At 37.7% G+C, this 23,564-nt stretch overlaps 2 long non-coding RNA genes across 3 annotated transcripts; both read left to right on the forward strand.

Annotated features, from left to right (window-relative positions):
* The first annotated feature begins 1,687 nt into the window (after window positions 1–1,687).
* Window positions 1,688–10,778, forward strand: LOC117000986. The gene is made up of 3 exons (XR_004418892.1): window positions 1,688–1,753; window positions 3,996–4,092; window positions 10,322–10,778. It is a non-coding gene; the product is annotated as an uncharacterized LOC117000986 (long non-coding RNA).
* A 245-nt stretch (window positions 10,779–11,023) lies between these two features.
* Window positions 11,024–19,526, forward strand: LOC117000985. Of its 2 annotated transcripts, XR_004418891.2 has the most exons (7): window positions 11,029–11,685; window positions 11,951–12,109; window positions 12,264–13,655; window positions 14,742–14,825; window positions 16,284–16,486; window positions 17,330–17,499; window positions 19,006–19,526. It is a non-coding gene; the product is annotated as an uncharacterized LOC117000985 (long non-coding RNA). The 2 variants fall into 2 exon arrangements; XR_004418890.2 differs by having other exon boundaries at window positions 11,024–11,685; window positions 14,742–16,486.
* Window positions 19,527–23,564: the final 4,038 nt, after the last annotated feature.

Genomic DNA, 23,564 nt, shown 5'->3' on the forward strand with positions numbered 1-23,564 from the left:
AACGACACAGCATAAATCCTGAGGCTGTATCCCATTTGTTTTATTTACACACATAGGTAGTCTTAAGGGATGCTTCAGCAGGAAAGAGCAAGGTACAGTACTTAATGTGCAAGTTCACTTCAGCAGAACTCCAACTAAAGCATGTTAGCCTCAAGGGCTTTTCTCTCAAACAGTGATCCTAAGTTCTCCACAGAAGGAAACTTGCTGAACTATATTTTTTTCTGAACTTTAAAGAAAAAAAGTCCTGATTTTAGAATCACTGAATGAGGGAGTAAATGAATGAGCAACTTCACTGAAAGCAGGAGTGGCCCTGGTCTATTCTAGGAGAGCTATAGAAAATCCAGACAACGAAGCCATGACAAGAAAATGTTCCCACTTTTTTTTTTAAACTCTTTTGTTGTAAGAACATTATCCATCTCAGTAGCTTTATTCTCAGCAGCAAACCTTAGACTGGTCTTTGAGGATTCTTAAATAACCTCCAGTATGGATGTAAAAAGGAAGCAAACCAGAACAATCAAACCTACGGTTTACTTTTACCATATTTCTAAGCTACATTTTGATTCTCAGGCTCCTGCCTTCAGCCTTTCCCAAGTCAGTTCCATTCCCATCTTTTTCTCCCTGGATAATTCCCTCACAGCAGGCAGAGAGGCACCACTTCCAGGCAACTCCTGCTGTGCATCAGTTGTTCCACTGTAGCCTTTTACTTGAGGCTCCTTTACATGGATCAGTCTCCCCAGGGACTTTGGCCTCAATTTCCACACTTCTCTATCATTTAGTAGTTGTCTACAGTGAAATCTCATTTGGTTGGAAGCTGACCTGCTGCCTATTTTGAATCATTTTAGATTTAGTCCTGGGATCTGACTGAGATTTGTGTTTTAAGAGTTGTTCCTTTCTTTCGTGGGGATTAATGAATCCTTTCAAACCACCTTATTTGGTATAACACCACAAAGTGCCTTTGTTTTGCCAAAAAAAAAAAAAATCCAAAACAATGTAGCTCATAAATATCTCCTGTTTTTCTTGTTCTTTGAAACTATGACCACCTGGAAAATTATGATGTTCCCATTCTGGCATAGCAGCACTCTGATGAACAGACTCATGTTATCTTACAGACTTGGGTCTAGCCTTACCTTCAAATTGGAAACTCATGGCTCCAATAGATAAATAAAAAATGCTGTGGAAAACTCCTTGTCTTTTTAGAACTTCTCTGTCACTACAGATATCTGTAGATGACTTGGAGAGCTGCAAATGAGTAAAGAAATGAAGTTCAGAGGAGCTCATGGCTCACGGCTGTTTTTTACTGGATATTCTAGACTAGAAGATTAGTCATGGATTTGTTCCAAGTCAGTTCCTTTAAGACTACATAACTTTTAATCTCTGCCTCGTCTATCTCCTCATCCTCCCTGGCTACATCCACACACTTTTCTCTTGTTCAGACTTTTGCTGGGGGAGAAGTTACATTTGGAGGTTCGTGGAAGAAAATCTGACATAATGTGAGAAAGTAGAGGAGTGGAAATCTCAGTCTGAATAGGTCAAAAGGATTATTAGTCATTCATTTGTGACTTGACTGAGCAGAGGAATCTATCCAGTATTGATGGTGGGAATTGGATGGAGTTTTCCTCAGCTCTACTTGGATGTAATGCACGTATTTTTTTCCTTAAGACAAGGGCCCATCAACAGCTCAACGCGTTCTTGGTGTTGCTGCGAGACAGAATTGCAGAATTTGACCTGAGGTAATCAGGATTTTGTCTTTGAGGTAAGATCTATCAAGATCACCTTCTTTCTTTTGCCAGGCATTCCTCCAAATATTAATGGAGAGCATTTCTGTCTAGCCCAACTCCCTTTACGAGATTGTGCTTAAACAGGGCAAAATTGTACAATGTTTCTAGGCAGGCTGCTTGTTCTTTGGTCTTCACAACACTTCTTTTGCAGGTGTAAACTATTTTTTTTGTCGGGAAATATACAAAAAACTCCAGTTACTAAATTGTGTAAAATAAATTAATTAAATAATGAAGATAAAGTGATTTAAGAAATAATATTAAAATTATCTTCAAGAACATTTTCAAAAGTATTTCTTTCCTGACTAAATGTTTGAGAAAAACACCAGTATTTCCTTTTTGTACTGGAAGATTCAAAAGGCAAGTATAACCATAGTAAACTTTGATATATACACAATAAAGCTGAAAATCCTGCTTCGTTGTCCCTATTAATGGTATCTTGTGATATTAATTTAAAAAAGAAAGAAAATTAACATTACATATTTAGTAACAGATTACTCAAATGATTTATAATTTCAGAGATCCCTGTAAGTGCTGCTGAAAATTTTTCCATTCATTTCACTGGGCACAACAACATAAAATGACACAAAGTGCTTCTCTTGTTTACTTACACTTCTCACCTGGTTATGTAATCTCTTCATTCTGCCACCAGATATATCTTCTTTCTTTTTGCCCTCAGGATTTTTCTACGCAATTTCAATATGCTTGTCTGAGGGAGAAAAAGGGAAAAAATATATATATTGAGTTCAAATTTTGAAAATATGCTTACAATTCTTTCACACTAAAAAAATATTGTTTGGCGATTTTTTTTGGTAAGGCCTCAAAAAGAAGACCTTCCAGGCTCAAGGACTAAAGACAAGACACTCTCACAGTGCAAAGATTCAGCTGAAAATTTTAATCAGGACTGGAAGTGGAGTTGGCAGATTGATTTAAATTAGGCAGGCCTGGCTCTATACTGGGAAGTCTATGCTTGCATATCCATTTTTTTTACGCCAGTTCTTCTTTTGGATTCTCAGATAAAAGAGAATAAAGTGGGCATTCTCCACTTGATGCAATTTCACTATACAGTGATTCCCATCAATGTATAATTAAAAGTGGATTTCCTTTTCCCTGAGATGGGGGAGGGTCTGCATAAACCTGGTTGATGTGAAGTGAACAAAGAGAACTTTCATGAGTTCTCCTGCAAACAGTCTATCAGTTACAATTCCTAGTGTTCACACTGCTGCACTGTTCAAAAGGAGCTCTAAAAAAAAAGTCAAGCAGGGGGTCCAAGAAAAATTCAACCCGCATGCCAACTAAGGGAAAGAAAGAGAAGGCAGGAAAAAAAAACCTAGCTTTTGTTGTAAAAAGAACTAATGAAGCTGCTCTTAGAACTGTCCACGGTGACACAACAAGCCTGTGCACCCACACACATTGTGAGAGTGCCAGTCACCCACGGTAATGAGAAAAGGAAACACTGTAGGCAAAGGAAATATATGAATACATTGCTTTTATGGTTTAACTGTAGGGAATCACAACGCTGGCCCACAATATCTTGTGCCAACTGCCAAAAGTGGTAAAGTAATACATAAGGTTGTCTACTTATATTTTTCTTACAGACAAGATGGACTGGTGGGGGGTAAAATCCCATTATCATTATAAATTGCTAATTAAATAATTATCAATTAGATGGGCAGACAGAACTCATTCCAATGAATTCCTTAGAGGGCTTTCAGTAAAGAAAAACAGTAATTTTGATTATTTTTTTTATCCATACTTCCTGCCTAGGGGCTCTAAATAGAGATGATATATGGTGTATCCCATGTTAGACTTTCACACAGTATATCTTGTGTTAGAGCTCAGGGACAAACACTGAACTTTGGTGCATATATAGATCTTTTTTCAGTTTTTCAGATAAATGGCCTTAATTTCATGATATTAATTAGATACCCAGGGTTATTTCCTAAGGAATAAAAAGAATACTTTCCAGACTTTTACATGGCTTTGAGGAATCACTTTTTCCCAAGTAACTGATAATATTTTCTAATATATCATTACATTTTCTTTTGCCTTTTTTGCATAATCCAGAATTTTCTTTGAAATTAAATATTAAAATATGTAATAAAGATTATGTATACAGACGATAGGCAGGATTGAACACAGTGCAAAGAGTATTTTTAATCAACCTTGTGCTGTGCATTAACACCAAAACCAATGCAAAATTAAACCTTTTGCTTTCAGGTTTTGCTGTCAAGTTTTCAGATCAGACCCTTGGGCAAAGTTGTAAGAGTACTGAGCAACAGAAAGGATCCTGTCCCGTCCTGCACCCCTTACTCATGTAAGTAATCTTGCTGAGGAGACGGGTCCCTCTGGCCCCTTGAAAAACTTACTCAGCTGTAATCAGTCATTACTCACGTGTGCACAAAGTGGTTGCACCCAGACTTTTCTTGTCCTAAATCAGTTTTTCAAGACAATTATAGGCTATCATATTTTGCAAGCGTTGTTTAAGAAATCTTCAGTTGTTTATGGCAAGGAATATTTTTCTAAGAACAGAAGTTCTGCAGACTGAACTGAAGTATCACGTTAATGTTTGGGACAGTTTTCATTGCCAGCAACCATCAACAAAAAGTGAGGAGCGGAAATGGTAACATGAAAGATGGACTTTTAATTCCAAAGCCAGGAACATTTAAATATGAATGGGGCTTGCTGCCGTCCTCTATCTTTTGTCAGGAAATATGAAGCTCTGGAAGTCCTTTTGTTGCCTTCTTTGTTAACTGTATGAGGCTGAAAGGAGTTGGCTTGTTTCATTTTCAAACCCTGTCACAATGAGGGTTTCAAAAATGAATGCTTATAAATAAATGAAAATGCTGAAGGTTTCATAAAGGATAGAAAACTTTCTATTTCATAATCATCATATGACTTACCAGGGACAATGATAATGAAAAACAAACAGCAAGGAAAATGTTTTAAGGTTTAGAAAGGGGAACAGAGTTGTAGAATAAAATTAACACACCATGATATAAAGACAGATATTTGAGAAAAAGATGAAGAGATATAAAGTATATTTAGCAATGTTCAATCTTTTGCCTTCCTGTTTTGCTGTTTTCCCTGTTGGTTTTTGGGATATCACAGAATCCCAAGGTAAGTTCCTTACAGTGATGGTGTCTAATGTGATTTACTTTGAGGAATACTTAATGGAGAAAGGTGCCTACTACATTTAGTTATTGAGTTTTTGTTCATGGTTCAGGATTGATCCACTTGAGTCTTTCAGCAGGGAGCAGTTTTCCAGTGTGGCACAGCATGACTCCAAATCAATAAGGTTAATAGATGTGGTGGCCACACAGTAAGAGGTGATGTGCCTGGCATTTTCCATGCCAATGAAGAAAATTTCTGATGACGAGATGTCATTTTTGTGCCGGCAGTAATGTCACCCTGATTACCTAGAGCACATAGCCAGTTAGTAAGTTAGCAAGACTGTAAATGGCCCATTAATCTGAATTATCTTTACAGCAACTGTTTCAAAAAATTTTGCTTGCACCCAAATTGCTGGCGCCTCTGTGATTCTGGAAATGCCAACAGTGTACTTGCTATATAAAAACAATATTGCTGTGTAAAAGTGACTAAATGGGAATCACTAGCCTGGGACTTCACTTTACATTTTTAAACTCTCAACAGCACACTATAAAACATGAAATTCCAGCCTTTAAAAAAGGAAGAAAAAAGTTCCATGTTGTTTTACAAATAAACACACGAGCAAAGACGAAAAAAAAAACAATACAAGATATCACTGGAAAAAAGTAATAATGTAGTTGACAAATCTACTTATGTAATGACAATGTGATATGTTCGTGTTCCCGCAGTTCTAATTTTCTCTGACTTTTTAAAATATGCAAACTCTTAACAGTGCCTCCCAGATCATTAATGGGTACTCATTCCCAGATGGCCTGCATTGTGAACAAAGTGTTGGACAGGACTGGAAAGAGAAATCTGTTTAATATTCCAATATCTAAATGTCAGGAAGGTGTAATTCAGAGTGCCACTGAAAGATGAGCTGAACAGAATACAATTTATGGTGACTTTAGTTAACAAATGGCATTAAGGGAAGAATTTCCATAATTAAATCATTAACTAATATGAAATATTGATTTCCTCTCTGATGTTACTGTATTATCACTTGTCAGACTTGCAGATAAGCGAAGAGCACTCAGTGCAGTCCCTACCAGGAACAACAATAATTTGCATTATGATGACACTGTCGAGTACTATCAAGCACAGAAAACAGAGCAAGGAGCTGTGTGTGCCAAGCCATCCTTGCCCCAAAGAGCTCATGGATAACATTTTGATGAAAAATAATAGAATGGTTGCAAGGGATGTCTGAGCAAACAGATTGGATAAAATTATGATTTGTACTGGGAGGCTGCTCCCATACTGCCTTCCTTACACTCTCTGTTGTGTGGGAACTTATTCAGAGCTCCTGAATATCTCTACAAGACTTCTAGAAAGCTGCTTATCTGAAGACATAAATTCTGTTGCAGTTAATATCAAGAACTTCCATTTTATAACTGAATATTTGGGGTTTTTTAATACATTCCTATTACCCAAGAGAAGTTGAGTATGCATCGTGGAAGCAATGCAGCGCATTAAATAACGATTTTACTTATATTCCAGTATGCTCATTAAACATGTTAAATAGTGGAACATATTAGGTTAACTTGAAAACGCAGAAGGACTAGAAGAGGCAAGATTAAAAAAAATTTACACTGAGAAGATCCTCCTTAATTGAGTTGTAATCAGTTAGTATTGATCATTAGTCCTTTTATCAGCATGATGAAGATAATGATGATAATGATGACGATGATGCAACGTGCAGCACTTGGATCATAAAGAAAGGATGGAAAATTGTTTAAATATTTGATAATAATTCTTTCTTGAAGATGATACATACTGCACAACATTGTATATTACTCTCAAATTCATGACAAAGCTTGATAAGTAGCTGAATAATCATTTTTTAATATACTTCCTTGGCCTGTTTTTAAAGAAATGGTCCACTCTTTGCTAAAGTGGAAAGAAGCTATATTTTTGAGGAATGCTTTAGAAAAAATGCTATTTTCTACCTCAGTCTTTCAGCAGGAAAGCAGTTCTTTTGCCAGTCAAACATTCAAAAATCATGTCTCATTTGAATAAATTAACATATTTTGTGGCAAAAATTAATTCCAAGGAAGGAACAATAAATACGAAAGCAATTTAAATTGTGTATTTTACAGGGGAGGGGGAAAGGGAAAGAAAACCCAACATTGTCATGCGTATGACAGCTCAGCTAATTTGATGGGCTTTGATGTTAATTTAGGGTTTACTTTAATTTCAAAACATATTTTTTCACTTAATAAGGGAAACAAAAGAAACTTTCAACCAGTTTGTTATCTGGGAATGTTTTGGCTTCTCAAATGTGAGAACATGATTGTTTTTATTTCCAGGAGGAGATAATAACACTGAAGCAATAAAAAAGAGTCAAGGCAGCTTGCACAGCACAGGAAGTTCACAGCCAGAGACTTAATTTCCCACACAATGTACTGTGCAATGGGCCCATTAACATAGATGAATAGGCTCTTTAAAGGTTTTTTTTTTCCAGATATGCAGCTGCCGCTGAATGGTGCTATGTTAATAAGGTACTCACTTGCCTATTCTTCAGGTACTCTGGCATTCTCTACCTAGGTAATCTCCATATAGGAAAAGCTATTAGGGGCTGTATCTCCTACCACACCTTCAATTATTTTAACACCTGCACTGATAATCCTGGCAAGGTAAACTGGTAGGGGGCCAAGGGTCTAAGTCCATCCTCTTCTGCCCCCAGAAGTCACATCTCAGGGGGAGGGGCTGAAGGAGAGCAGGGAAGGAAAAAAAGTAAAGTCACTTTTATTACACATCAGTGGGAACATTCTGAAAAAGCTTTCATGCCTAGGAAATTGTTATTTCTTCAAACAACTGACAGCCTGCAGAGGAAACTCTAATGGAAATCCAGCTCATGCATTGTTATGCATGGCCCTCATGTAGATACATGGGGGTGGATTAAGTTAGCTTCCAAAGGGTCTATTGTGTGCAGCATTAATTTGCAGTGCTCTTGATATTTGAGTTTGAAGGTTTTACAACCTTTGTGTTTACTTAGATGCACTATATCCTACATTTGTTTGTTTCCTTCCACAATCTCTTATTACCCAGTAAATGTAACATTTATCTTTATTAACTTTCAATATGTTGCTGTAACTTACAGAGAAGGAAATAATTACAACCTCCTTCAGATGTAGTAGTTTTAGAGAAGAGTTTTGGCTTTTTTTTTTTTTCCTGGTCAGTTCTGACTTTTCCATCTGTTAAAACAGTAGCCTTCTTTAATAAGACAGTGGAGTAACAGGATAAAAATGATATCTTTTATTATTATTATATTAATAATAGCCTATAACAAAATATATTTCCCTTGCCATATATGACAAATAAATCAACAAACCAACCAATAGTCTTCTAAGAGAATCTGACACTGGTGTGATTGCCTCTAACTAAACAGAGATATAAGAAGAAAAAAATGCATTTACCACTCTCTATCACTACAGCCTTTCCACTGTTTTCTCACAATCCATTACAAATTTGTTGTTATAACCTACAGGTTTTCTTCTCCCAATATTAAGATGCAAAATGCAAACAAGACATTTTCCCCCTACTACCTTAGCTTGTTTCCTTATTTTCCTGTTAAGATACACTGCAGACAGGCACTTTTATAAGTTCAACTTTTCAGTGAGGTTTATATTCAGAAGTTCCTAATGGATTTTTATTTGAACTTGCCAGGGATGTCTGGAAGTGTTAGTTTTTCAACACTGAACTAAGAACTCAAAGTAACGTGTACATTCAAAGGAAGCTATGATCCTAATCTGAACTAAAGGGCTCAATTGAATAAAAATAGCTTATGCTCGAGTAACTCAAGTTATGTGTGGCTCCTTCCCCTCCCCCTTTATATGGAAGTTAGTCAGTTAGGCATTTTTTGTATTTTAATAACACAAAAAGGTTTCTCTTGGAAAGAAATAAATGCCTGATTTACAGGAATTAGGGTCTGAGTAGTATCAGTGCACAGTTTACTCAGGAAAAGCCCCTGACACTGAGGGAAACCCCTTAAAACTGCAGAAAGTTTTGAATTCAGGTTTTGATGCTACATAATGGATAAGAGAAATTTCCTACTGTAGGGCTGTCATTCACTCATTAGAGTACAACAGCAAAAACAGTTACCTCTGGACCTGCCTGCTTGTCAGAATGGGGGAGATGTTTGTAACCTCTCCCAAAGTGAGCAGAACTGCAAACCCAAGGACAGACGATGGTGAACTCAGCTGCTGGAGAAGTGGAGATATTAATCCAACTCTTTGGGTTTAGGATCTTTTCTAATATCCTAGAAAATTATAACAGCAGGGATAGAAGAAACTGCATTTCACAGACTTGTCTGAAGTGCTGTGGTATGACTGGCATTGTATAAAACAATAGAACAGCTTTCTCTAGAATGTGATAAAAAGTGTGTGAAACCATGTCTGGTCCAGAGAATATAGATCCAGTGCTTCTGTTCTCCTTCATTGAAAACACAAGGAAAAGGAGTGGCAATAGAGAGATGCATACTCAAAACTAATAAAAAGGAAACGCTTTTTTTCATCACTTTGGATATTTACGCTGTCAATATGCAATATCACATTATTTCACCAAAGTCAGATTAAATCCAAGAGAATAAACAGAAATCTGATGCTATGAGGATCTCCAGCATAATAATTAATTTGAATTACTGGAAAGTAAGAGATCTGGTTCTAAAGCAGTGTCATCCTCATTTGCTATGACAAAATTCTGTGTCTTCAACTTAATATTTAGGCCCTGGCTTCTGCCAGAGATATGTTGCTGCAATAAATATATTAAATAAGCAGCAGTTCTGCCAGAGATTTCCCATTCAGGAAATGAGCAGGTACCATGAATCCTCAGGGCAGATTACCTTCTAGAATCTCTGAACATGAACATTTGACCTGAGGAAGCCAGGAGGAGTGATTAAAGGAACTGTACTGTATGGTGGAAAATGATGGAGATGAAGACAAAGTAAGATACACAATTTGTACATCTGGCATAATAAAAGATACTCTTCAAAGCTGAGGAGTGGTCAATCAGAAGCTTGTTACTAGCCCAGGAAAGTTATAGACACTCTCTAGAGAATGAAAAATAATTGGAAAGGAGTTAGTCAGGTGGAAGAAAAAGTTTAGTGAGAAGCATTGTAAGGAAAAAGTAAACATAAAGAGAAGGAAATAGATAAAATCAAATCTCCAAATAGTGAAAACAATTTGAGAATAGTAAATACCTGTGCAAAGTAAAACACAAATTGTGGGAAAAAGGTGCGTGAGTGACAATGAAAAGCGAAAGAGTGCAATAAAGGTATGCCTGCTTCATTTGGATAATGATATTACTCTGACAAAAAAAAAAAATAGAGAAACCTAATTTCTTTAGACTTCTATGAACTATAACAACCATATAATTTTCTCTCTCTTTACTCCCTTCAGTGTTCATATACCTATTGCTCAGGGTCCTGAGCACCTTATTAACCAGGAGGCATCACCACTGAAGAACCACACGGTCCTGCTGAGCACAAGCCCCTGCTGGGTGCATATGCTGCACTCACACCTTGAGATTCCACCCAAAAAAACCTGAGGAAAATAGCAGCAATAGCAGCCAAACAAGAGGAATGCTAGAAACCATTGTCTGCAAGGACACTGAGGCTGTCTCAGTTCTGCTTTGGAGTTCTGCTCGTTAGAACACACCCATGGGAAGGACCAAACTCTTTTCCCCTGCTTTTCCCTGTGTGCCTGGCATGTACACCTCTAGGCTCAGCTTTGGTGCTGCCTTCTTCAATCTTTAGAACAGCATGCTCTGAAGCACAACTTGTTATTAGTCAGATGGGAAAGAGATGGGACCAGATTCCCTAATTATTTTAAATGGCCTTTCCTGGTACACTGCAGAGCCCTGCACCCCTCAATGAGGGGTGGGCTGTCATGTGGCTCATGTTGTATAGCATGGGACTGATAAAACACCCCTATTTTAGATTATTTATTGCTTGTTTACTGGAAAGCTGTCATGCTGTCTTTTTAGATAATGTTGAAGCTATTTGATTATCAAACTCTATGTGTTTTAAATATTTTTTAATAGAAAGTGTTTTCTGGTGTTTTACAGGAAAAAAAAATGCATCTCAGATTTGGAGCACTAGCAGTTTTTGGGATTCTTATAGGGAAAGTAATTTTTCACCCCAAAAATTTGGTGTCTGTAAGTGTAAAACAGGCCTCTGTTTCTTTCCATATGGGACTGCCTCCACACACAGGCCAGGACCAGTTACCTTCAAATGAAAGCTCATTTCCCTATCACTTTGCTTCATATAATGGAATATTGACCCCAATTAGCCCCGGTTTCTAATTGTACCTGACACAGCAAAGGCCCCTGGTGAGGGACAGTCCCAGAACCATGCACTTTCAAATGCAATATGGGTAAAGATCATAAAAAAAATCCTTGCATAAGAAGAAGAAACTAGATAACTAATTTTCTTCCCTTCCAAAGAATACTTAAATAATTATATTTGTTGGGGACTAATGAAAAATACAGGACTACGGGTGATTTTTTTTAAACTTTGTTCCTCTGTAAATACAGACTGAGTCATTAACAGAAGGAAGAGAGTGATCCCCGCAGTCTGCCTCTTTAACACCGGAGTCTGTCTCTATCTCTCTGCTGCTCCTGGAGGCAGCTCTCAACAGCCACCTCCACGATGATGCGGCTCAGAGACAACCAGCCTCGCTGCTGAGCACTGTGATTTTTTTCGGCAACCAAGCAGCTTGTTTAAACCACCCCAGAGCAGGGGCAGAGCCTGCAAGAAGCTGAGGTAATCATTTTTACATTAACTATCTGGCAAAGATGTGGGCTGCAGACAAGGAGAGGGGATGTAGAGGGAGGGAGGAGTTGCAGAAAATGACAGTGAAAAATGAACAAACAGTCTTTAAAAGCAATCCAGTGTTCCTTGGAAAGGTATGACGCTGCAGGAAGACTGAAGGCAGAGAAGGAAATACAGAAAGGCTGCACATCTGCATTCTGCACATTTAGTTCTAATGTACTCTTTTGCCTTTATATTTTTTGTTGTTGTTTTTCAGATCATCTGCAAAAGTTTTGCAGAGGACTCCCACTTCCAAAGCAAACCAAGTCAGGGTACAGTGGTGGTGCATCTTATCTATGGATATTTTTTTCTATGTTGTTTTTCTGAGATCAGCTGCTGAGGAAATAAAACCCCATGCAATTTCCAGCAATGAAAAGTGAATCAGTTCTTTTGCTTAAAAAAACCAAGAACTTCATTTTCATATTTCCATATTTAATTTTTGCACTTGCATGTACATTTCTGTTATCTTCCAGCCACATGTTGCTATTTGTCTCTGTAGTGAAGGACTTTTTTTCTTTTTTTTTTTTTAGACTGTGGGCTATGTGAAGCCTGACTTGAATGTAAAAGATCCACAGGGAAAAAATCTTCCAGTCCTCACTGAATTAAAGAGAGCTGTCATGCCACAGGTTTTGTGGGAGCACTCCACACTCAGCACCACCTTGGGTGGCACATGGAGCAGGCAAGGAGCGCCACGCACCTACAGACCAATATGTCCTGGCCATTGCAAAGTCCCACAGCAGATTTACAGGTGTGGGTAATGGGAGACTGAAAAAAATTAGCAGCCACTCACTCTTCCAAAAATCAGCCAGCTTAGGCCAACTAAACACTGTTTAACACTCTGCTGGTAACTCTGAGCTTCCACAGAGTACAGCTCCATAAACTCGGGCAAAAGGAGAGCTCTGAGATTTATGAGACCATTCCAGGCAATTTCGCTGCATTTAGGCTGTTGTTTATGTTAGTCACCCCTCAGCTATCTGCCTTTCAACGAGATTCAGGCTTGTAAGATACTTGGGTGCTTTTGGAAAGGTTACATGCAGTCAAAAGCAGGCAGCCAAGGCTCCTGCACTCAGCCAGAGTTAGTGAGACAGCTCAGCCTTACAATCTTAACCCAGCAGCAGCAGTGCTTGGACAGACATCATTTCTGTTGTGCTTGTTGGCAGACAAGGTTTCAGACAGCCTCTGGTTATGATTTAGTTTTAGTCTACATGTTCAGTGCTCACTCAAAATTCTTGTGCAGCCAACACAGCGACTGCCTTCAATAGGAGAGAGAGTAATTGCAATGTTTTCAGTTTGAACAATATTTCAGTTGTTGTTTTGTCAATGGGCCACAGCCACTCATGAACTGCTCCAGTTTGGTCCCAGGCTGCAGACAGCTCTTGTTTATCCACATAAAGTGTATTCACTAAACTAGCATGCAGTTGGCAGAAGGGACATACCTCCAGCTCCTGTGTGTCTCTGTTGCTTCTGGTACCATCATGGGGCTGCCAAACCCACCAGTGCTCCTGCTCTCTGACAGGCAAGCTCTGCATCTGCAGCAGGAAAAAAAAAAAGTTTAACACAAGGGTTTTCCCAGCCCTTTCCTAAAGCTGGAACTCAAAAAACACAACAGTGCACATTGTGTATCACCTGGTGGTGTTTCACCCACTTGTTCTTAGCTTTCTGTATCTCGTATTTGCAGGTGTCCCCTCCATGGTACCCAGGTGCCAACTGCAGTTCCCAGTATTTGGGAAGTGACTATTGATAATGTTTGAATCTGTGATATCTTGTATGGGAATTGACAAGTTCTGAACCTAAAGAAGTTAGGAGTAAAGGGTGTGTAAGTCAGTCTCTGGAAAGCATTTGAAAATTAGGGACAATTTAATGGGCTTTCATGCAGTTTCTTCAACTTCCAAGTGTACATGCAACTAATATTGAATTTCACTGTAAGTATTAAACATTATAAAGACACTAGATTACTATTTCTAATGTAAGGGAGAAAAAAAGGTGTAGGTTTCTTTTCCTTCTGGGGGAAAAGTGTTTTTGTGTCATTTGGCAGCTTAAAGGTTTCAAAAGCCTATTCCTATGAAAATCTTGAAATTCAGCCAAAGACATCCTGGTATTACACCCTTTTCTCCTGAATCTCTTCATATCCTATGGCAAATGTAACATTTTCCTTCTGGAGCAGTTAACATAAAAGGTCTTGGTAAAGAGAAGCTTTCCTCTTGGAAAAGATAATCTGCCTTCAAAGTCATAAGTTAAACAACTGAGTGGTCTAATTGATTGAACATTTACAAATTATAATTGAATTTGTGCCAAACTATGTGAAAAAGATTTATGTTCCGCTTCCCATACTGTTTATGCCTCATTTTTTTTTGTGTGTGTGAGCATGTGTGAACTGAATCTTTGGGAACTCCTTTCACTTGATGCATCATTGAGGTGGTTAAACACATTGCATTATGGCAGTCTGTCACATCAGTGTTTCAAACTGAAATACTGGACTTGACATATCCCTGGAAAAGGAAGTCAGACCATCCAAAATCCAGAGTTATGTTTCTTTTGAAACTTGAGATTCTGTAGACAGAATTTTCACTTACTTAACTCCAACTGCAGGGAAAAAAAATGAAGGAAAAAAAAAGTGTAGGTAATTATAATGCAACTTTTTTTAAGCATTAAAAAGATTTTTCATGAAAATAAGTGTCTTGATGGTCCTGCTTGTGGGTGGAGGCAGCCAACTCTCTGTAAATATCAATATTTATTTTGATGAACCTCTGTGAAGTAATTATGAAAGCACAATAAAGGGGACAGAATCTGAGTCTCCAGCAAACAAAATGCAACACATTGCCATATTTCTGTGCAATGAATTCTTGAATATGAGGAGTCCAAAAGCACATGAACTCTTACCTGAACCCTTGATGACGGTGAAAATTTAGCCAATGAACATTATTGAGGGAATGTTTCTTACAAAAAGATCTGATCTAATATTCAGATGAAGAGCTGTAGAAATTTTGAGGCTGTATCTGTATTTCCAGAGAATTGCAAGTTAGTTGAAATGCAAAGCTTAACTTCTGAAGTTGTACAGAATGTGCTCCAAAGCAATGGCTTCATCAACAAAGGTAGGATTTTTTTTTAATCTTGTTTTCCTATGTATAAACCCCAAAATAATTAAAAAGTCTTTTACCACATTCTTAATTTTAGCCCATTCCCACTCTCCAACCTGCCACATTGCCCAGACAAGTTCACTGATCATACACAAGACTGGATGTGATCACCTTCTACTCTAACCAGAGAGTATAAAATTTTCTTTTTGGTGATTTCATCACAAAAAAATAACATTTAAAATCCTCAAGATTAGGAGCAGCCATTTTTCAATATTGTGGTGCAAAAGGGTAGAAATGGGACCAGGAAATTCTAGTTTTCTAACTTTAATAGCGTACAATAATGTGCATGAGTAATTAGTAGGGAAACAAGAGTGAAGAGAGATTGCCAGATTTGAAGGAAAGTTACTGCCTTCTGGACAATGTTTCCAATTTAGGATTACACGTGAGTTATTAGTTATTTAGTCATTTTCTGTTACAATGGAGGATATACAATATATTAAGTCTAACAAAAAAAAGACAAGATATATAACCCTTAATATCAGAGACTGCTTAAAAATGTGCCACATTATCCCAAATATGCATTGTATGTATTGTTCCTATTATTTTAAATTTTTAAAGCTTTTTATGAAATTGAATTCATGACTTTTAAGCACTAAAATAACATTTGGTGAAATTCCCCAAATATTCTACTGTTTGGCATTCAGTGGATTATAAAGAATGTCTGTGACTTGTATAACCCATGGCATCTAGGATCCAAATTAAATGATATTCTCCCCTTCCTTCCATCTCAGAGTCATTTGTAAGCGTTTCTCCCTTTCTATCAACAGTTTTCTTGTGGTAAAGTCCTGCCTCTTACAACGCCCACCTCAGAGCTCCTGAGTTTATAAAATACATTCAAGGCCTCATGGGATTCTCTAACATTTACACAGCTGTGGCAAACACTTCAAAATTAACCACCTGACCTTCCCCAAAATGCTCAAAGAGCTCAAATTCCTTATTGCACACAAAAGAATCAAACACATTTGGAGGCCCTAGGGCCATGATGTTTTTCTAGCTATCAGGCATAAAAACCCCTCCATCCACTTTTTCAGAGGACTCTTTTCCACCAGTGTCTTTTTTATCTGCTCTCCACATTCTACCCTATCTCCTGTCACCACAAAGAAGCCATCTCTACCACAGGAGCAATAAATTACCATTGAAGAAAGAATGGTCACTTTATCCAGAAGCAAAAGAGGTGCTAAATCAATACCAAATTCACAGCTGAGACCTAGTCTTAGATTTTGCAGAGTACAGACTACAGTCTTTACTGAGTTTCTATGAAGGGGCTTATATCCCTTGTGTCCTTCTAACTTCAGTCTGATTTCAAACCCACTGCAGGATAAGACTTAAACCTTTACAATATTTTTTTTTCTATTTTGATTTATAATTAATTATTACCATGAATACCTTCCTTTTCTTCCTATCTCATCTCAGGATTCATTTTGCATGAATGAAACTCCTGTGAAAAAAGCAGAAACTTACTCCCGAGACGGTTGTTGAGCTGAAGAGCAGGACAAGCACTCTTGGCACTCACCGAGGAGCAGCTCTGGGGCTGTGCTGGGTGCCCTCCTCTCCCAGGAAGAGGAGAGGCTGGTGGGCACTCAGGTTAGATCCTTGTCACCTTAGACATGTTCCAGGTAGGTTAAAATACAGCAAATTGATACAGTGGGGCTTTGTTAGCAGGGATGCAGTCAGTGTCCAGCTCGCTTCCTCTCAGTAAAACAACACTGGTTTCTTTGCCAAATTGCCTGATAAGGCCACAGCAGGCTCTGGATTTACCCATTACCACAGGGTTTAATGACCTTAAGCACAACACTGAATTACACCTCCAATTGCTATTTCCATCTGATTAACACTGAAAAATGCAGAAGGCTGGGTACACGCATACAGCACTGGTAAATGGACTAACACATTGAGCCATAACATACAGCATTTAATCCTCATTCAACACTTAACTCATGACTGTTTACTGAGTCTTCCAGAAAGGGATGTGATACTGCAAAATACACAATTGAGAAGTTGCTCTGCTTAAAAACAATTAATAAATGTTTGAAGCATTTGGCAATAAACTTTCAGGAAATTTGTCACTGAAGGGATCTCATGTAGCCACTGCTCCCACTACCCATACCAAAGGTTCACCAAGGTCATGATTTTGCAAACAACTGCTTAAGAATTGGCAAAACAAGTTCAAAACTTTCATCTTGGCCATAATCTAAAGCAAAATAAATGTAAAATTCACAGAGATAATTTTGCACATTAACTGTCAGTTTTACCATTGTGGCAAAACTGCCTGCTCTTCATCCAAATGCTCATCAGCCAGTTTATCTAAACACATCACAGTCATTAAGAAACTCAGTGAAAGGTAGGTTATGGATATAGAACAATACTACCATTTTTAAATTACTAAAATAGAGCTTTGAGTTATAATAAGAACCAGAGCTAAAAGTTGAATGCCAGATTTTTTTTTTGTTTTGTTTTAGGCTTTCATGTTGACCTCTGCTCTACACAAACTTAAATCTGTTTTACATCAGAAGCTGCAGGGACGGAAGAGTACATGGGAAAGGAACATGTCTGGGAGTTAGAGAGGACCAGCTAAATTATTTGAGCTCCAGTGGGATTGGTGACATAACTAAAAAGCAACAAACAGCAGGTGAGAGGGAGGATTTAAATATAAATAAGGACGCTTTGAAGCCATAGGTTTTTATTGATCACATTCACATTTACAAATCAAAGTCTCTACTCTTAGAAAAATATTTAACTAAGAAAGAATCCAGAAGTCATAAAATACCAAGCAGGGAAAGAAAAAATATTAGAGAAAAGTAAAGGCATGGAATCATGTTGATAAATATTCCCCAGACTAAAAAAAATCAACTAAATACCCTATTTTCTTTAATTAAAAATCACTGAATTATTTAAGGATATCTGCTTGGATTAATTATTGAAGACACATCAAGATCTGCCTAGTGGTGTGATTACTGGTCTATATGGTTATTAAGATTTGCCCATTTGGACCTGAATTCAACCTCCAATTAAAAATGTTATTAGAAATTCAATCCCACAAACAACTTAGCACATCCACACTCCATGCTTTAAAATTGTTAAATCTTTTAATTCACATAATTCATCCATTAACAAAAAAACAGAGCTGATTTTCTTTTTTTCACTGGTCAATATATACAAAGAAACAATGCCCATTTTATGGCCATGGTTTAGCAGACAGCATTTGCCATCCTACTAAAGGTGCTGCTCACACTCTATCCATGGGATCAGAGTTCAAATAGCAGCACATTCAATCTGGAAAAAAGTGGTGGTTGCAATAGCATAGTAATAACAGTTGCAGATAACAGTCTGAAAAGCTGATGACATGTTGGTTTGCAGTTAGAAAGTATTTGTGTGTTTTACCAGAACACAGCCCAGTACACTGCCGACTGGGAGAAATAGAAATCTGGTGGGAAGACACAAAATTAGAGCAGAGCTCCCTCAAATGAAAAGAAATCCAGAGTTGCTGGACTGAAATGTGATAATCTGGATAGCATTTCTATCAGCTCATTCATTTCAAACTCAATTTAATGCTGTATTAGAATCTTAATTTTAACAAATACTATTGCATAGGTGCAACTTGGCTGCCAGAGCAGGCCCATGAGTAGGTCTGAGCAGCCTTTCCTCCACAGAGACCACATTTTGTGAACAGAGACACAGATTCCCTCCACCAAGTGAAGAACATCAGTTCTGAATATCATAAAATAGGTCTTACCAGCTCCTGCAAGATGTGTTCACCCTGTTGGCCTTAACAGTGACCATGGGGATGCCTGGGAATTAATACAAGCAAGGAACAAACATTTAGTGATATTTACCACGAAAACTTTGCCAGCCTCCAAAAATTTGCAGCTCAGAGGCTTCCCACTCACAGACTTTGTTGGATTTCTCTTCCTCGAACTTCTCCAGTTGCCTCCTGACCTGCCCATAAAGGATCAATAATCACAGCATGCAGACTCACACTGTAGAGAATCATCATGGTCCCTTTTGGGGCTGTGCACGTTGCCTTCATTTAATCCTCACACTTCTGGTATCACAAAAAAGAGTAGGCACTTGTTCATCTCAGCGCAGTCATGATCTTCAGACCCTTTTTCTTATCTTCTCTGCATTACCTTTTCAGCAGGCTGAAGAATGTGACACATGTGGATGTTCTTTCTGCCAAGGATGTGAGGTCAGGACTCCAGGGGTCTGTGGCTGATCCTCTGCTCCATGGAGAGTGTTCACATATCTTCATTTTGTATTTAATGATTCAGCCTCGTATGGGCTGAATTATTTTCCAAATATTTCTGGTTTTCCCTAGAGGGAAGAGTCTTGATGACAGTTCTAATCTAAGACCTAATTTAGATACCAGGCTGGTGTTTTGAAGGAGACAGAGTTTGATCAAATTGCAGTAAATTTATCTCGTGAAGATCTAAGTGTTTATGTTTAGTGAGATGCAAAAATTTGTGCCATTAATTTTTGCTATTTGACAATGGCTTCTTTTCACTACATGAAATGAGAAAACTGAGCCAGTTCATTGTGAAGATAGTTAAAGTTTTAATAAGGCCAATACAGGCTGAATCCTACAAGTGCATGTGGGGAAAGTAATGTATAAAAATGCAACATCAAAGAAAGATGAGAAGGGAATGGAAAGCAGAGAAACATGTAATGAGCCTAGTCAGACTGAAGTCTAAGATAATTGCTTAAAGATTGCGGCACTTGGGAAATGCTGTCCTGTAGCAGGAGAGGAAAATGGGTTGAAATGAATGGGACCCAGTCAATTTGTAACCACATTTTAAGGGCCAATATCATTCCCCCATTTTTCAGGTGTAGAAGCTGAGGCTCTGAATAGAGCTAGCAGTGAGTGTCTCACCTGGATCAGATCTAGGATCAGACCTGACCCAACTTGTTCTTTGCCCAAAAACCTCTCCTAAATACTTTTTGTATTACCTCTGGGGATAGAGAGAACTTAATAACCTGTCAGTGTGAAATAATTAACTTTCCTAATTGCAAAGAGTGGGGCCTGTGGCCCAGCTAAGTTCTTGCTGTTTGTACAGTGTTAAACAAGCCAGTTGATCAATGGGGCTCTGATGATTTATTAACATCATGATGCCAATGAGAACTGAAACTTAGGATGGCTCAAACTTAATTTTAAAATACTGAAGGAAATCTCAAATTCTATAAGTGCTTATATAACTGGTTGTATATTTGTCATATATTAACACAGAAAGCAAAATATATCTGAATAATAAAGAACACATTTTTCACCAGTTCAAAGTACTGCCAAGAACAGTAATAGCAAATTGTTTTTTATCAGGTTTTCTTGCAATTCTAACAAAATGGCTCGATACCCCAGTGTATTAAGCAATTCCTATGTTGTGTACTAAGTACCTCTGTTTTTCAAAAAGAGAAAAAAAGCCAACCTAAATCTGTTTCCATGTGGACAGGAGTACTTTATCTTTTAATTTCAGTGAAAACAATCCAACTGACCTGGAATTCTCACTGAAAAAAATCTGAGCATTATTATAACATGTTTTTGGTTTTGTGTTTTGTTTTCTCATTAAACATTCACAGCACCAAACTGCCCTAGTTAAGATCATTATTTCTAAAATTTGATTCATTATTTATGCCTCATTTAGGGTGACAGTGCACCTACCTAGTAGAGATATATTTAACAACTGTCTGCTACCCCAAGAGAGGCTGCTGTTCTCCATCTTTCTAAATACACTCATAAGCAGCATTTCAGTGGAAACTGATCCATAACAATTACCAGGTACTAAAAATCATATGGGAAACCAAGCAGAGCTTATATTAAGAGGATTTGATTATGTGCACTGCCATAAACTTGGATGTATTTTTATAGTTCAGATAAGCAACTTTAAAATATATGTATATATTACAGAGAATTGTAGGAGGTTCCTGGAGATGTAGTAACAGTTAAAATATTACTACACTTCAGACTTGCTTGGGCTTTCATCTGCGTTGCGTACTGTTAGATAAAGATGGTTAAATATCATCTTCCTCATTTCACACTTTAAGAACATAAACTACAGATAGACTGAACAATTTCTGAAACCATCAGAAGATCTTTCTACACTGGGAAAAAAAGCTCAGCTGAGCCTTAAGGCTACATCCACACTAACAAACAGTGCAGACCAGAGGATGATTTTTAGAGCAAAACAGTTGACAGTGAGGATCAGAAAGCTACAGTACAATAAATTTTAATTTTAATTATTTATTTTCTTTTTACTTTGGACTATCTTTTGTTTAACCCCACAGACCAAGTACCTATTTTTCTCCAGAGTGCATCAGATGCAGTTGGTTTACTTTTATTCAAAATGAATTCCAGTTCATGCACTTGAGCTAGTTCCTCAGCACCGGCAAAAGCATAACAATGGAAATGATCACAAGACCTACTTTAGAAGTTCTCGTCTCATCCAAGCTGAAATTCAAAGGTAGACTCAGTCTTTGCAATGCCAACTGGATAGAGCCTGATTCAAAGCAGTGTGGAGCCAGCAGTGAGCTGAGGATAAGGGGCATTTGCAGAAGCTCCAGTGGCACCAGGTTTTGGGGCACCAGGAGGCAATGATTTTTTACCCCACAGCTATTTCTGTATAGCTATGCTCTGCAGCTCTTGGTTTGCATTCTTGCTGAAAGCACACAGAACTTGCTTCATACCACACATCATATTGTGCATGAAAGGTATCCACATGACAGGCAGTCTTCCAGAGATAACAGCAATTTCAGGTGATGCCAACAATTTTTACTGACCGACTGTGTGCGGTGCTCTGCTGAGCCCAGCCACTCAACAGTCTGCTGAGCAACAAGAAAAAGTCTCCAGCTTTGCTATGCTCTGTCAGCTTTCCTTACTGCTTCCAGAAATTAGTTCTGGGGACTTTGCTGGTACATTTATGTGAAAAGACAATGTACTCTTCAGCTCCCTGATACACGTATTAGATTATATTCACAGATCGTGTTCCGTGAGAGTCCATGCACATCTCAAGCACTGGGGAGTTTTCCATGCTTCCAGAACACAGAATTCTATGAAGGCAGAAATGTGTAGACTTCCCAAGTCAGCTTCTGTGGATTTTTTGTGCCTGTGTAATGAAAATGAACACTGAGATATTGCTTGTCATCAGAAATCTGCTATATCTGTGATGCAAATAATAATAATTGTTGGATAATAGTTCCTTTGTTAGTTTTACTTTGAATAGACAGACAAGGAGAAAAGATATTTTAAAAAAGAGAAAGAGAGGTCAAAATATACCAGAAAAATTCAATAAAAATTTCTGGAAGAATATGGCTTTTGTATAAAAGATTTGAGGGAGCAGATTAGTTTGTTGACACTCATTTAGCTTGAGGGATTGTGCATCATGTGAACACAGCATGCCCCTTTTGAGGATTTTGGACACAGCTAATTTTCAAGTGTAATGTAGACCATGAGAACTCTGGCTCTGAGCACTGTCCCAAAATCCTAGAATTCCCCAGGTTGGAAACATTCTGAGTGGTCTACAGAGGTTTGCATGTGGATGCAAGGCTTTTTATATGGAGATCCATTCCAAAGAGGTTGAAGTACATACTTACTATGTATACATAACTGTTAAATCTTTTTTAAAAAATCAAAGAATACAGAAGTATCATTTAAAAGTCAAAGAGGATTTAGTACCAAATCTTTACTCCCTTATGCAACCAATTGCTACCTTGTACTTCATAAAATATAGTAGAGCAGTTGAACTGTGGGCACCATAACTTGTACTTTGCATCTACCTAAATGTAAAAAATAATAAATTACAGTGAGTCATCCTAGCTTTTTAACTGGCATTCCAAGTCCATTTGCCTTTCTAATGCATTTTGAAAAAGATAAATGCCAGACACTTAAGCTGCATGTAAGGTTCTTGTTCCTTTATATTAATTCCTATAAATAAAAATATAAATGCTTGTGGTCATGCAATTTGATCTTTTGGCACATGGTACCATAAATCTAGTCATGATTCATTTCCCCTGAAAATAAATATGATCTTTTCTTTTAAAATGCAGGACAAAGAGGCTCTTTCTTAAGGACATAAACACGTAATAATCCAAATAGCCACCTAGCCCAGAAAGTAGAGACATTACTCCTGGGCGTGGGTACTCACTGGATATGTGGTCTCCATCCCAGGCAAAAAAGTAAGCTCTTAGTCAGGAATTGTTTGGGTCAGAACTGTGCTATTGTCAGCCCTTTTCTCTCATATGAGAAAAAAAAATCATGAACAGGATTAAATAGATGTTATAAAAAGGAATGTCTGTATTCTGTGTCAGGTACTTACTCTACTTTGAACTTATGTTCTCTGCTTCACAAGGGAAACTATTCTTTCCCTTTAACTGAAGTTGCCAAAATACGGTCTTCATCAACATTGATTCAACACATCATCAACTAAAACAAGGTGATAAAGCTGGTATTTATATCTGTCAGGGGACTGATTACAGATGATGGCAACAACCATCTCAAAAGGTATAATTCTCTGCCACAGTGTATATCAGTATTTTTCTTAATTATTTTTGACATTTTACCTATTACTCCAAGGACTTTCTCAGAGGGCGGAAATAAAGGGGAAAAATGGGTTTTGTGCCACAGATGAAGAAATACATCTTCTGTAAATAATTCCCAGAAGAAATCTTGGAAATCTTATGGGGTCAGGAAAGAGGCAAGAAAGCAGCATT

Source organism: Catharus ustulatus, chromosome 10 (assembly GCF_009819885.2).
Source record: "Catharus ustulatus isolate bCatUst1 chromosome 10, bCatUst1.pri.v2, whole genome shotgun sequence".
Lineage (NCBI taxonomy): Eukaryota > Metazoa > Chordata > Aves > Passeriformes > Turdidae > Catharus > Catharus ustulatus.